Source organism: Chenopodium album, chromosome 8, assembly GCF_948465745.1.
Source record: "Chenopodium album chromosome 8, dcCheAlbu1.1, whole genome shotgun sequence".
In the NCBI taxonomy this organism is placed as follows: Eukaryota; Viridiplantae; Streptophyta; class Magnoliopsida; order Caryophyllales; family Amaranthaceae; genus Chenopodium; species Chenopodium album.
Window position 1 is genome coordinate 26,452,169 of NC_137841.1, and position 16,051 is coordinate 26,468,219.

The 16,051-nt window shown below is 36.0% G+C and overlaps 1 long non-coding RNA gene across 1 annotated transcript; it reads left to right on the top strand.

Annotated features, from left to right (window-relative positions):
- Window positions 1-5,109: 5,109 nt before the first annotated feature.
- LOC145555973 (uncharacterized) lies at window positions 5,110-15,706 on the top strand. The gene is made up of 4 exons (XR_014091648.1): window positions 5,110-5,450; window positions 5,716-5,786; window positions 15,305-15,357; window positions 15,441-15,706. It is a non-coding gene; the product is annotated as an uncharacterized LOC145555973 (long non-coding RNA).
- The last annotated feature ends 345 nt before the right edge of the window (window positions 15,707-16,051 follow it).

Here is a 16,051-nt window from a genome sequence, read left to right on the forward strand (position 1 = left end):
CGCGTTTTGTGTATGATTGAGTATATTATATAACCACTTAGAAAAGAATAAAGTACTTCTTATAACACTGACTGAGTATTCTCTTTAATAATAACTGAGTAACTCCTATGACACAGACGAATAACCTTTATAACACTGATCAAGCTAAGTAACCTTTATTTACACTTACAAAATAACTTCCATAATAATCAGACACATACGAAGTACTACCTTCAATTTTTATTAGTTGTTATTTTGAAATATTTTATATCTCACAAATAATACCCCAAAATGCAACTAAAAAAATCGGAGGTAGTATTAAGTAAAAAAATAAAAACTTGCGAGAAAATAGCGAATAGCAAATTTATGGAACAAAGGTAGTTTGTAATAACAATTTTAGAATGCAAGTTATAAATGGGCCACTATGATATAGTCCATACTGTTCTTAGTTGGTAATTCCCAAAAAATTAAGGCAATCCCCATTTTAGGCCAGCAAAAATAAGTTCTTTTAACTTTTTATGGTTTCCTTTATTTACTAATATACTAACATTACTAGACACTAAATAATAATCGGTGGTTGAACGCTCAATTTGTTGTACCATTCCATCACAATTACAATCAAACAGAACTACAGAAGTATATTACCTGTACTTTAAATTAATGGCCGACAATTGCTTTAAACAGTCTATTTTGGTTAGTGTTAAACCATTAGATTTATAAATTTGTTTTGACTCAAAATATGCAAATATCATTTCTAAATTAGTTTAATTGTCCTGCAATTGATATTCCAAATTGTATCACAATAAAATTTAAAAAATATACTTTGTACTCCATATGAAAGAAATAAATTACAAAATAACTAGGACACTATAACCATCTCATAATGTGCTTTTTATTTGTACCTATTATAGTTTTTACGGATTAAATTAAGAATCGAAAAGAAAAAAGGAACCGAAGTTTTCTTCGATTACACAATAGAAAAAACACCAATCATTCTGCCTAAATAACTATGCCGCCGACCACTGAGATTTTGACAAACACCTATGCTGGTAGTTCTTTATTAACAAATACATAAAAAATTGATTGTTGTTGAGATTTTTTAAGAAGAAAGACCTAATATTCAAAAACCGAAAAAAAAAAAAAAAAGAAGAAAATTGCAATAGGGATTGATGAATGACATGATAGATCGAACCTAACATTGAACATTAAATAAATAAGGAATTAGAAAAAGAATTTCAGATATTATTTAATATAAATTTTGATAATATAAAAGAATTTCATAAGTTAAAAAATTAATTTTAATTAAAATATGCTTTGAAAAGTCAAAAATAACATGGCAAAGTACATCCAATCAAGTCATGCCACATAATATACGCGTGTAGTATTCAATTCTGGAAGAACTATAGTAAAATTTTCAGATTGCAATGCGTAAATTATCAAATTCATCATATTGATGAGAATAATTAATTGTTAAATTTTTATTATTAAGGTAGAAAAAGATGGTACCCTAACTCTTTAGTAGGACTATGGGAAACAAATGGACCATAATTAATAATGTCATATTCATATTTCATAGCTAAAAAGAGTAAAAATAATATTAGGCGGATGGTTCAAAATATATTAGCCGGATATAGAGAAGTGTAAAAATTAATTACAAGATGAAAACGAGTATCAATTTAAGACGAAAGTGATATACGAGAATAAAATGTAGGGGTGAAAATTGGCCATGTGATTCTCTTAATAAATACTATTCATACTCCAAAATGGGACTACATGCACACTATAAATAAGGAAGTTTGGTTTACACCTTTTGTCAAAACATAAAATTTTGATACATGCATTTCCAACAATTGTATTGACAATTGATTAGAACATTTTATTTGTACGGTTTGCTCCCTTTTTGAATTTATAAATGAGAAATAAGAAAGTTGTTTTGATGAGGAGATCAGCTGATAACACATTTCAAACTAGGAGTACAAATTATAGAGAGTGCCAAAAGAACCATGCGGCTAACATTGGTGGGTATGCCGTAGATGGATGCCGTGAGTTCATATCGAGTGGTGGCGAAAGCACTGGTCGTGCCCTCGTTTGCGCTGCATGCGGCTGCCACCGCAACTTCCATCGGAAGGAAGACTATTCCGAGGTTGTTTCCGAGTCTTCATACACGTCTTCAACTCGTGAATGAAGTTAAGTACATGAAGTATGCTCTAGTTTTTTTTTTTTTTTTTTTTTTTTTTTTTTTTTTTTTTTTTATATATATATATTTTTTTTGTAATACTATATTAAGATGTACTTTTGCTAAAGCTTATAATAGGAAGTATTAATATTTATATGAAATGTCCATAATTTATTATGCGAAATTGTGATCATCTCACTGTTTGTAATGATTTGTGCCGGGCCAACCCACTCGACATTGTAAGCCAGCCCACTTCATCTAGCCATTTTAAAATATTGAGTCCATCTCTCTTCTATCGAGGAAAGCATAAGTTCATTTTATAAAATACTAGATGAAGCCCGTGCGATGCACGATTTGTTTGAATTTTTAAAAATAATTTTTTTTATACATATATTTATGTGCTAAAATTTGTTATATATTTTGATAAAATTCCTAATATCAAAAGATAATATTTTATATTTAATTAATTTAAATTGGAAAATCTCATTCGCCAATTTTGCTTACGTGACATTTGAATTATTTAATTATAAAAGATTTTAATAATCTTCTATTTAATTGGTTACTACTAAAATTTATAATCCTACATGGCACACTAAGAAAATTAGATCCTACGTGGCTCTCTAAATACTCGGGAAAAAACTCCCCTATATATATATATATATATATATATACATATACATATATATTAGATTTACTCTTTTATTTACTCTAGTATTTGCTTACTTTTTTATTTTATTTTATTTTTATTATTATTATTATTATTATTATTATTATTATTATTATTATTATTATTATTATTATTATTATTATTATTATTATTATTATTATTATTATTATTATATCTCAAAAACAAAAGTCATACAACCTACAATAAATTAGTAGGAAGCCGAGATACAATCTGGGCCCCCACTCCCCTAGCTATTGCAAATCCTACCCTAGTGAAGATATGAGCTGCAGCACGAGCCCCAATGTCTTGCTTCGTCGAGAACCTCTGAATCCGCTTCAGAAACGCAATAGCCTCTTTCTCTAATTCCCCAAGCAAAGAAAAGGAGAAGGGAATGAAACCATATCCAATCGCCTGACATCGAGCTTCATACTTAACCCGCTTCCGATAAGCTGTATCAGCCACAACCCGCCCAGGAATGAAGTTAGATAGCCCTGACTGTGTCAAAGGAGAAGACCCTGTCAAATCAACACAGACATCGCGACCACGATCCCATGAATAAAGTAACACATCCGCGGGTCTGAGGGCTTCGTCGTTCCCTCCGGCCAACCCAATATCAACCTCTTTTCTCGCTGAAATCCCAGAACGATAGCAAACATCAACAAGGGTATCCCGAACAACATTATGCCGATGTTTAATACCCACAATACCAGCACAAGACACCGCGTGATCACCAAAAATATCTCCAGCAAAAACCCTCGAACAAGCAGAGCACAACGTCGAGATAAAGAACAATGGAACACCCAACCGATAGGAAAACACACAGCGATAAGTCTTGGCGTTCATCGTCTGACCCAACCCTGAAATAGGAACCGCCCGAAGCCAAACAGAGGTGTGATCACCCTGCTGTGATTCCCATAATGCTGATTGTCGAGGAGTTAAAGAATAAGCAGATTCTGTAGAAGCGGTAACCTTTGTGAAATATATATCTGCCAATTTCTTCATGAGTTTAGGGGCAGCGACCTCACTAGGATTACTCAAAATGTCAGACTCCACTTTTCCATTAAACAGACTAAACGCACCCTCAAAGGCTCGTCCAAGACCAACAATGCCAGCATGCCGAAGAAGTTGTGTCTGCAACCCAGCTGACTGTAACCGAGAAGCAAGAAAAGCATAGTGACGAACATCACCTGCAGAATAAACACCAAGCCCTCCAAACGCAAATGGTAAGGTGGCAAGTCGCCACTGCCAATCACCAAACCCAGGCCCCGAAGCAATAATAATACGCTCCAAGGAAGATCGAAGAGCAGTATCAAAAGTGCGCCGAGCCACCTCAAAAGTACTAGGAGGACAAGTACGTAATGCAAAGTAGAGTTTTGAAACTCCAGTACATGCCCTAAGTAACAACAGCTCACACTGAGGATCATCGAGCATAGCGACCTTATCCATAAGGGCAATGGTCTTGGTCACCCTCTACATCACAAGCTCACCACTAAAACCAGAATCGGAACTAGCGGGACCTCCAAGCAACCTAACACCACGCAAAGGTCGAGCAATATTAGGTGGAAAGACACCCACCAGCCTGCTTCGAGGGTCTTCTGTAGGCCAGAAAACTTCAGTTTTTTCCACATTAAGACATAACCCAGAACGAGGTCCTTCCTCCATAATCAACTGCAGAACTTGCCCCACCACCAAAGTGTCACCAATAATCGTGCCGTCATCTAAATACCAAGCCTGAAGACATACATTAAAAGTCTCTCTGATTTTACACACCAGGGGTTGTAAAACCAAAGAAAAAAGCAAAGGACCAAGGGGATCACCCTGCTGCACCCCTTGAGACTACCATAAGGTATGGTCCCCATAGTACAACCTGGCTGGATTAAAATACACTAGTGGAAAAAATCTTATTTGTAACAAGCTATTCGTAACGGACATATGATTTTCCGTTACAATTAAGTCGTTCGTAACGGGCAAATTCAATGTCCGTTACAAAAAAGTTGTGAAATGGGCAGGAAAAGGGTTATTCGTAACGGACAAATTGGTGCCCGTTACGAAAAAGTTGTTATTCGTAACGGACATATTGGTGCCCGTTACGAATAAGTTGTTATTTGTAACAGGCATTATTCTGCCCGTTACGATTAAGTAACTAATCGTAACCAACAAATATTGCCGTTACAAATAGAAAAGTCAACAAAATTTTGACCTTGTTATTTGTAACTAACATAGGGTGTCCGTTACGAATAAAGTTTTAAAGTAAGCCCTAAATTTTCACTTTCCCCTTTCTCACTCCCTCTGTCAAAAAAATTCCTCTTTCTCTCTCCAATATTGAAGCAGCTCCCGCGCGTTTTGCTCCTCTCATTCTCACTCTTCTCCTCCATTGAAGCGCACTTTGAGTTCTCCATTATTGAAGCGCACTCCGAGTTCTCCATTATTGAAGCGCACTCCGAGTTCTCCATTGAAGCGCACTCCGAGTTCTCCATTGAAGCACACTCCGAGTTCTCCATTGAAGCGCACTCCGAGTTCTCCATTAGTGAAGCGCACTCCGAGTTCTCCATTGAAGTGCTGTATGATTTCTCCATTGAAGCGCTGTCTGAGTTCTCCATTGAAGCGCTCATAGTTCTCCATTAAAGCGTACTCTTTCTCTGTCCTCCCCCAATTTCGTAACCCTTGTTTCAGTTTGCTTAATTGCAATTACTGAATTATAGGTTTTATCTTTTTTTTTCCCCAAATTAATTGATTGATTTTACTATTTTCCATTTGTTTTGGGTTTTATTATGTTTTAGTTTAAAAGCCTTTGAATTTTGAGCTAAGTATGAATTAATTGATTGATTTTTTTCCCCAAATTATTACTATCTTTCTGGATCCCCCCTTACATCGTGAATCCGTTTATTTGCAGTTGCCCTGCGCATGATAAGCTTTGGATGTGATTACCACTGGGCACAAAAAGATTCTCGCTTTGATCAAGAGGTAGTTGTATATTTTGTGGTCTAATTAAATTGCGGCCTTGGTCTCTCTTTGCAATTGTATAGCGTGATTGCTTGCTGTTCCTATTTCTCATTGTTAGTTCATTACATTTTCCTCACTGTTATCCCTTGCTTGTAATGGCTGCAAGAATTTGTGAGCAGATGAGCACAACTTGTGGATTCACTTTAGTGTGGATACGATATGATTGCCTTTCACAGATTAGTGATCTTATTTTCTTTCTCAGATTTTATTTTCCGCTTCAACTTTAAGTGATACTTGCATGTAGTATATTGGATAATACATATGTTTTTGTGCATTCGGCATGTCGGCCTTTTATAAGCTGTGTGCTGAAAACTATTGTATATTTAGCTTGTTTTCTAGGTTAAGTGTTCAGTTGTTTTAGCTCTAAATTATAGTTTTTGTATATTTAGCAATCAGATTTTCTGACTTGTTTTTGGAGAAAGTTACCTGCTATCTGAGAATATATGCTGTAATGCTACATTTTCTATGATAAATTCAGTTTATATGAAAAATTATATAGTGGAAATTGCAACCAAGTCAAGGATGAGGCTGCCTACTATATTGATTCAACAATTATTGAGGTGCACAAGTGGAAAGGAAGTTTTGAAAAAAAATAAATAATAATAAAAGATATTTCCTTCAATGGTGGGCTTATATAAAAAATATTGGGGAATAATGCCAGCCTTTGTAGTGCTTATGAGTATGTGTGTGTTTTTACAGAAAGGAACTTATGTTTTTGAACTAATTGTTACTTGGATCAATATGTTGCATCTTTAGGATTTCGGAATTGAATTGACATTGCTTAGACATATCGTGATGGAAACACTTTTATTGCATTATGTGACTGCAAGACCTTGTTTTGTACAATCATAGAGTTGGCAAAAAATCGCTTTATTGAGCTAGGTGTTGAGCTATGGCATTGTTGTCACCAATTTTCCCCTTGTGTTTTATCCTCAAATTAAAATGGTGTTAAGTTGCTGAAATATCTGTGTTTGCTTCTTGCCGACTAACTGCTATGTCTTATATAGCACTTTGTGCATTCCTGCCTTTCCTACTGACCTTTATCATTGATGTGTCAGGGCAAGCATGCATTTGAAGATATAAATGACTACGCCAAAAACTCCAAAAACAAGTCAGACAATCAGATTTTCTTTATAAAATTGCTAATTATTTTGTTTATTCAACTGATTTTAGATTAGGAATGTAATGTAGATTCACTAGATTGCATGTTTATAGTTTTATATGGAAGGTTGGCTTATTTGACTAGTACAATACAACTGGCAAAATTAGTATAGATTTAAGTTTGCTTGTAGCTCAAGTAGTCAACCTATGGTTATCCATGTTTTCAGTCTTTTCACTTCCACATTGAAATGAACAAGTAGAGGACATAAGAGATTGAGGGATGCCCTCAAGTGGTTGGGGGTTCGATACTCATTCCCCCATTTCTGTGATAGTATCTTTTTGTCAATAAAATAATAATAATAAGTTGTTACTTATTATGATATTTAAATTACTCATTTCTCATGAAACTATCTCACTATATAGTTTATCAATAAGGTTAATCCTTTAAAATGAGTAAAAAAACCAATCACAATACGATGAAAAGGTATTTGTATTATCAACATAAAACTTATCTCATGTCTTACATTATAATGTTAGTTGTTCAATTTAATGTTACTCTAAAATTGATTAAAAGTTACCCAATAATTATTTGATATGATATACATACATTAATATCGTTAAACATCCGAGAGTGAGGGGTAGCTCAAGTTGATAGAACTTCCCTCTATATATATATGTATTCTTAAACATCCGTTGAACACAAAATTTAATGGAGAAAATATTAACTCTTTTAATCACTATAAGAGGAACAAAAGTTTAAAAGTTCATATTTCAAATAACTTTTGAATGTTATCAAAATAAAAACCTTTACAAAATTGTTATCTGACCCTAAGTTTAAAAGTCTTACTACAGTGATATTCCTGGCCATTTGTTTGGAAATGGAAACTTACTTCTATTTAATTTGATATTTTGATTTTGGTGGGAAATGGGAGTGACTTGAATCTGATGTTTCAGGAGCAGCTCGGTCCTTAGCTCCCTCAACTCCATTAAAGCAGCTCCGTCCTCATTTCAAGATGGTGTTTTGATTCGGCTTAAATCTGACAATTTGGTATGAGTAATTAATTGTTTTGTAGCTTGTTTTTTTTGTTTAATTAGTACATTGCATTGAGAGTTTCTGTCTTATGATTTTTGTTTAATTTTCTTCCAATTTTCTGCCAATTCAAATGTGTTAATATTTATTATGCATTATATTTTCATATGCCTAGATACCCGTTCAAGATTTACTCAGTAGGAGTAAATCTTGAATAGTCCCCGTTTGGGACTGTTCTTGGAATTGTATTCTCACTTAGGATGTAAATGGTTGCTTGTTTTTCGGAAGTAAAGGTAATTTTGTGTTAGCATTCCCTAATGTGTTCTCGGGGTACATATGTAATTAAGAAATTAATTACATCGTGTACTTTGAGAACCATAGGGAAATGCTGCCGAAATTTCCTTAGGGCCGAAAAATGGTCAACCATTTGCTAGTGAGAATACACTTCCAAGGATGGGTTAGGTTGGAGCGATAAGGACCTTTGGAATCATGCATTTGGAATGTGTTGATATGTGATGTTGAATATAATTTGTTTCTAGGGTTTTAATCATACATTTTTAGAAATGGACCGTCGTTGGATGTATAGTGGTTCTCGAACCACACCTGAATACTTAGCCGGGGTCAAAGAGTTTTGTAGAATCGCAGTGCAACACCAATGGAGTACACTCGTTGAACAAAGGCTAACCAAAGCAAGACCTATTTTCTGCCCTTGTCGTGATTGTAACAATGTGAAGAGGTGGGAAGACATTAAGAAAATAGAGGACCATTTGATTATTCGTGGGTTTATGCCAGACTACAGTGTTTGGTATTGGCATGGTGAAAAATTTCCTCCCGCGGATAATTCTTCTATTAATGACAATGAAGCTGATGAGAGAGAGCCGAATGGTTTTGATGATAATGAAGTGGGTTTTAATGATGATGTTGAGGAAGACAGGATAGAAGAGATGATAGACGGGTTAGGCGATCATGTTAATGAAGATTCTCATATATATGAGAATGTGTCGAAAGCAGCTGAGACACCGTTGTATCCTGGTTGTTCTAAGTATTCCAAGCTTTTTGGGATTTTAACTTTATATAACTTGAAAGCAAAGAGCGGGTGGACCAACACTAGTTTCACTTTGTTGTTGGAAACCCTCTCTGATATGTTTCCAGAAGGAAATGACATTCCTAAGTCGACTTACTATCCGAAGAAGTTGATGTGTCCATTGGGTTTAGAGTACACCAAGATCCATGCATGTCCTAATGATTGTGTGCTATATCGAAAGGAGAATGAAAAATTGGATGCTTGCCCAAAGTGTGGTGTGTCACGATACAAACGAGAGGGCTTAAATAAGGATCCCTTGAAGTGGCCACCAGCTAAGGTAGTATGGTATCTTCCTATAATACCAAGGTTGAAGCGCCTGCTCTCAATTAAGGATGAAGCAAAGAAGTTGGTTTGGCATGAAAATGAGAGGAAGAAGGATGGGTTGATCAGACACCCAGCTGATTCGTTGCAATGGAAACACATTGACAAGACATTTCCGGAATTCGAGAAGGAGCCGAGGAACATAAGACTGGCATTAAGTACGGATGGGATGAATCCATTTAGCACTCTTAGTAGTCAACATAGTACATGACCTGTTCTTCTGTCAATATATAATCTACCTCCTTGGTTGTGCATGAAGCGCAAGTACATCATGTTATCACTTCTAATCCCAGGTCCTAAACAACCTGGCCATGAGATAGATGTTTATTTGGAGCCCCTTATTGACGATTTAAAACTGTTGTGGAATGAAGGTGTTGTGACATTTGATGCTCTTTCGGGTACAAATTTCAGATTAAGAGCCATGGTGTTTTGTACTATTAATGACTTTCCTGCATATGGAAATTTGTCAGGGTACAAAGTCAGAGGACAAAAACCATGCCCTATTTGTGAGGATGACATGCAAATTACACGCTTGAAGCATTGGGGGAAGAATGTGTACATGCATACCAGACGATCACTTCGTCGAAATCACCCATACAGGAAGATGAGACAACAATTCGACGGGCATGTTAAGAAGGGAGTGAGTCGTGAGCCATTGACATTGTCTAAGTTGTGGGATCTGCCTTATTGGAAGCACTTGTCGGTTCGACATTGTCTTGATGTTATGCACATTGAAAAAAATGTTTGTGAGGCACTAATTGGGACTTTGTTGAATATCAAAGGAAAGACAAAGGATGGTGTTAATGTGCGTAGAGACATGAAGGAAGCCAAAATTCGACCTAAGTTATGGGCTGAGGAAAATGAAGCAACGAAAAAAGCATTTTTGCCCCATGCGTGTTATACATTGTCTAGAGAAGAAAAAAGGATCTTTTGTGAGTGTTTGAAAGGAATCAAGGTGCCGACAGGGTATTCGTCGAACTTAAGGCGTTTTGTTTCTACTACTGATAGGAAAGTTGTTGGTATGAAGTCCCATGATTGTCATGTGATGATGCAAGTGTTCATGCCAATTGCACTCCGAGGCCTTTTGCCAAAACATGTTAGGCATGCTATTGTGAAGCTTTGCTTGTTTTTCAATGCAATTTGCAGTAAGGTGATAGATCCAAAAACACTCGACGATATGGAATATGATATTGTTGAAACATTATGCAAATTCGAGATGTATTTTCCTCCTTCCTTTTTTGACATAATGACTCACCTTGTTATGCACTTGCCTCGTGAGATAAAGGAGTGCGGTCCTGTATTTATGCGTTGGATGTACCCTTATGAGAGGCAAATGGGTACTTTGGCAGATAAGGCAAAGAACAGAGCAAATCCTGAAGGGAGCATCGTGAAAGGGTTCATAGCAGAGGAAGCAGGGAACTATTGTTCAGTGTTTTTAGCTAAGGCTAAAGAAATTGGGATTCCGACTTCTCGTCACGAGGGAAGACTTCAAGGAAAGGGTACAGTAGGTCGAAAATTGGTTAAACCTCCACTTGATTGATATAAGAAAGCCAACCGATTTGTGCTACAAAACCTATCTGCAGTTCATCCATATATTGAAAAACATCTTCGTGAGTTGAAAATTCACAATCCCAGGATCAGCTCCTATGCGTTGATGCAGGAGCATAATCGCCACTTTGTTGAGTGGTTTGAAGGCCAAGTGAAGCTTGAATTGAGTAGAGATGAGAATGTTTCTGAAACGATCAAGTGGCTTTCACGAGGTCCACAACCACTTGTGTATACTTATGAGGGTTACGATATCAATGGATTTACTTTTTCCACTTGTCGTCAAGATGAAAAAAGTGTGCAACAAAATAGTGGTGTTTTCGTGGTTGCATCTTCTACTGAATACTCAAGTTCTAGGGATACAAGGCCAGTTGAAGCTACACAGGCATATTACGGTGTCATTCAAGAAATCTGGGAGTTGGATTATGTTGATTTCACAATTCCTTTATTTCGTTGCACATGGGCTGATAACCGTCGTGGTATGAAAACCGATGAGTTATTTGGATTCACCTTGGTTGACTCTAGTCGTTATACTGATGGTGAAGAGCCTTTTGTATTAGCCTCACAATCGAAACAAGTATTCTACATCAAGGATAATATAGATCCGCAATGGCGTGTTGTAGTTGAAGGCAAGAGAAAAATTGTGGGTGTGGAAGATGTTGTGGATGAAGAAGAGTATGACCAATTTGATGACATCCCGCCTATAACAATGGGAGTGCAACCTCTACAAGAAGGGGAAGATATTGTTGGTGATGTAGAGTATGATCGTGAGGAAGGGTTAGTGGTTCCTATACCTAAAACCAAGGTTTGTGTTATTGTATTCCTTTAACAATAGTATTTTTTTTGCAATTAATATTGAATTTATTAAATTGGTATATATCTAAATCATTAATTTCTTTATTGTATAGTATTTACGTTAATATGATTTTATTGTTATGATTTTGATTCTATTCTTGTTAATTTCATTCTTTGTGTAGGTGTAGGCATACTACAATGGAAGAAAACAGAGATGATCATGATGGACAGGAACAATCTGGTGACATGGATGCCTCCACTTCCCAAGTAAAATCTTCTACAAAAAAGGGACGAGGCCCGTCCAAATCAGTCCAAACAATTACACCCATGTTCCTCGAATTTGATGAGTTTGACATGCCTATTGGAAAGTGGGAATCTGCTTATGGGAAGCAAATTGGTAATTGTGCTCAAAGAGTTAACATTAATGTGAAGGGATATCCGAAGTATGATAAAGTTCAAAAGCAAAACTTGTGGGAGGAGAGTAAGGTAATTACGATATAAATATGGTTTATTGCTCTAAATTTAACGATACTTATAAATAATTATGAATATTAACATTCTCTAATTTTGTAGCGGAAGTTCCACATTGATGATCCCAAGGGTAGTAAAGAGAAGAAGTTCCACGAAGCTGTTGGTGCTAGATTTAGGAAGCACAAGTCTTGGTTAGTTTCACGATTCATTACTAAGGAAACTGCACCTTCGCCTGACTCACCAAGTGCAAACATTAAGCCCTGGGAGCTTTATGAAGGTTACATCACAGAAGAGCAGTGGAAAGAGTTTGAGACATATTGTAATACGGATGAATTTAAGGTGTGTAAGATATTATGAAAGTATTTTTCACATATATACTTTATTTCAACTACAATACTACTTACAATAGCTTTCCATTTTGTAATAGGCTCTGAGTGAAAAAGGCAAGGAAAATGCAAAGAATAATAAGCATCGCCACCGTCTAGGCTCCAAGAGTTATGAGAGGGCTCGAGTTAATTGGAGTAAGACCAATAGAATTCCAGCAGAATCTTCAATCTCAAGCACCACAGAGTCCACAACAAGCTGTGTAATGAGTAAAAAGCTTAAAAATCAGTCTCTTTATTGGATTTTGGCCCGTCAAACTCGTAATGCAGATGGATCGTGGGCTATAGACCCGAAGAATGCCGAAACCCAGCAAATAGCCAATGCTATTGTAAGTGTTGTTCTAAGTAACCAAGTATAGTTTTTTTTTTTTTTTTCAGTTACTTGTATATACTTTTGAGCTGAAATTACAGTTCTGATCAGTTCCGATTAGTTTTGATCAGTTCCGATCAGTTTTGAAATTTCAGTTCCGATCATTTTTGAAATTTCAGTTCTGATCAGTTATGATTAGTTCCGATCAGTTCTGAAATTTCAGTTCTGATCAATTCTGATTAGTTCCGATCAGTTCTGAAATTTCAGTTCTGATCAGTTCCGATCAGTTCTGATCAGTTCTGAAATTTCAGTTATGATCAGTTCTGAACAGTTCCGATCAGTTCTGAAATTTCAGTTCTGATTAGTTGTGCTGTGACCGTTGTGACCCCTTCACCATCTCAATTAGTTGCCTTAGAATAATGATTGAAATCATAAGAATCGACTAAAGTAGTTTGATCAATTCCGATTAGTTCTGAAATTTCAGTGCCATGAGAAACATCTGAACTTAATCAGGATAACAAATATTTTCTCCATTTATTACTGACTGAAAATCCAATTTCGAAATAATTCTCTGCTAGTTTAATTTGGATTGTGACCCTTGCAGACCCTAACGATGGCAGGGTCCATATTGGTTTTTATCCATTTTGTTTAAAACCTATTTGGACTTTATATCCAATGAATGTGTTTCAAAATTCATATTACTGATATAAATCAACATATATTCCGTTTTAGGAAATGAAATCCTTGTTCCTCTTCAGAACTTTCAGTTTTTGTATGGTATTGCTATTTACTTATCATCTAAACCTTCCAGAAGTTAAGAACTTTCCTCAAAACCAATTTCATATATTATCTGCTTTCGACAGAATTTATCATCCTTCAGTGATGGACTTCTGCTATTTTTTCTCTGATTTTGGTATAAATAAACTTTAAACTGTTTAAGTTGATCAGGAGTGAGTTAACTTTTTGCTCACTAGAATTTTGTAGTATGATTTTTTTTCCCTCCCCCATAATTATAGATATGTTTTGTTCAGTATAATTTCAATTCTGATCAGTTCCGATCACTGAAATTTCAGTTCCGATCAGTTCTGAAATTTCAGTTCCAATCAGTTCTGAAATTTCAGTTCCGATCAATTCCGATCAGTTCTGAAATTTCAGTTCCGATGACTTTGGATCAGTTCTGAAATTTCAGTTCCGATCAGTTCTGAAATTTCAGTTCTGATCAGTTCCGATCACTGAAATTTCAGTTCCGATCAATTCTGAAATTTCAGTTCTGATCACTTCCGATCAGTTCTGAAATTTCAGTTCCGATGACTTTCAATCAGTTCTGAAATTTCTGTTCTGATCAGTTCTGAAATTTCAGTTCTGATCAGTTCCGATCACTGAAATTTCAGTTTCGATCAGTTCTGAAATTTCAGTTCTGATCACTTCCGATCAGTTCTGAAATTTCAGTTCCGATGACTTTCGATCAGTTCTGAAATTTCAGTTCCGATCAGTTCTGAAATTTCAGTTCTAATCAGTTCCGATCACTGAAATTTCAGTTCCGATCAGTTCTGAAATTTCATTTCTGATCAATTCCGATCAGTTCTGAAATTTCAGTTCCGATGACTTTCGATCAGTTCTGAAATTTCAGTTCCGATCAGTTTTGAAATTTCAGTTCCGATTAGTTCCGATCACTGAAATTTCAGTTCCGATCAGTTCTGAAATTTCATTTCTGATCAGTTCTGAAATTTCAGTTCCGATCAATTCCGATCAGTTCTGAAATTTCAGTTCTGATCAGTTCTGAATTTTCAGTTCTGATCAGTTCTGAAATTTCAGTTTCATCCTATATTAGGTGTGTTTTGATTTTGGTTGATGTACATTCAACCTACTGTTGCAATCAAAATTTTGGATTAGGAGCTTATTGCATTCTTTAATCACACAAGAATGATTATATATGTTTTTATATATGTTGTAGGCTACAAGTCTATTTATGGATATCATTTTTTTTCAATTCAGGTTCTTGTTCTGCCATATCTTATATATGTTTTTATTTTTAATAGTTGGAAAACTTGCAAAAGAATGATGAAGGAAACAATTCAAGTGATGTTATTGGTATGGATGCCCTCGACAAGGCTTTAGGAAAAAGGGATCACCGCGGGCATGTAAAAGCACTAGGAAGGTGTGGGGTTGGAGTTAGTCACACACAAGTATTTGGGAAGGGATACAAAAAGGGTAAATCATCCGGCCAAGGTGGATGCTCATTAGAAGAGTTAGAATCAATGAAAGCTACCCTAACTCAAGAATTTGAGGCGAGGCTAGAAGAAAAGGTTGAAGAGAAGCTTCAAGAGAGGATCGAAGAGAGGATCAAAGAGAGGTTGGAACAACGGGTGGCAATGGAGGTGAAAGCTTATCTCGCCAATTTACTACCACAGATGACCGGTGACGTGGAGGCATTTCAAGGAATGCAAGTGATGACGAACATGGAGGCAACACAAAGCCCTCGTGTAATAGAGGTATATGTCTTTAACTAATACTAAAGATATGACTTTACATGGTTAACATGTATAATATTGATCGAGTTTTTTGTAATATGTAGGTAGCCACTAAATGTCGCCTAGCATTGAAAGATGAGTACAATCAAAATTTAGTGGTTGTGGCAGATGGAACGGTATATCCTGTTACCGGTGATGTTACGCACAACCTGAAGATGTTACCTGATCATTACAGGGTTAGTGTGGACAACCCTTATCCCGACTGTGCCCTCCTCGATATACCGGTACCGTCTCCCGATGGTGTGACTAAGTTGGGAAAAGCCAAGTCTTCCTTTGTACTATGGCCCATAGACATGGTTTTTTTTGAAGAAGAGGTATATTCTCCTACTATTAACATTAAATCCCATCATTTTTGTATACTTTATCTAGACTAATATTCACCTATTTGTAAAGGTTTCACCATCGCCCAAAAAGAAGCATAGATCTCGCCAAAGCAAAGAAGGGGACGATAGTTGTGGTGTGAAATCAAGGCAATCTACCATCAAACCCACAAAATTCCTACCACTTGAAGATAAAATTGTCGATACTTTTGGCGAGGGGTGTGAGTTGTTGTATTGGTTAATGAATTCTGATGATGCAAAGTATGATACAACATCGGTACTTTTAAAGGCCTCAATGTTTAATTTTGATAGCGACAAACAGATTTGGGTAACCG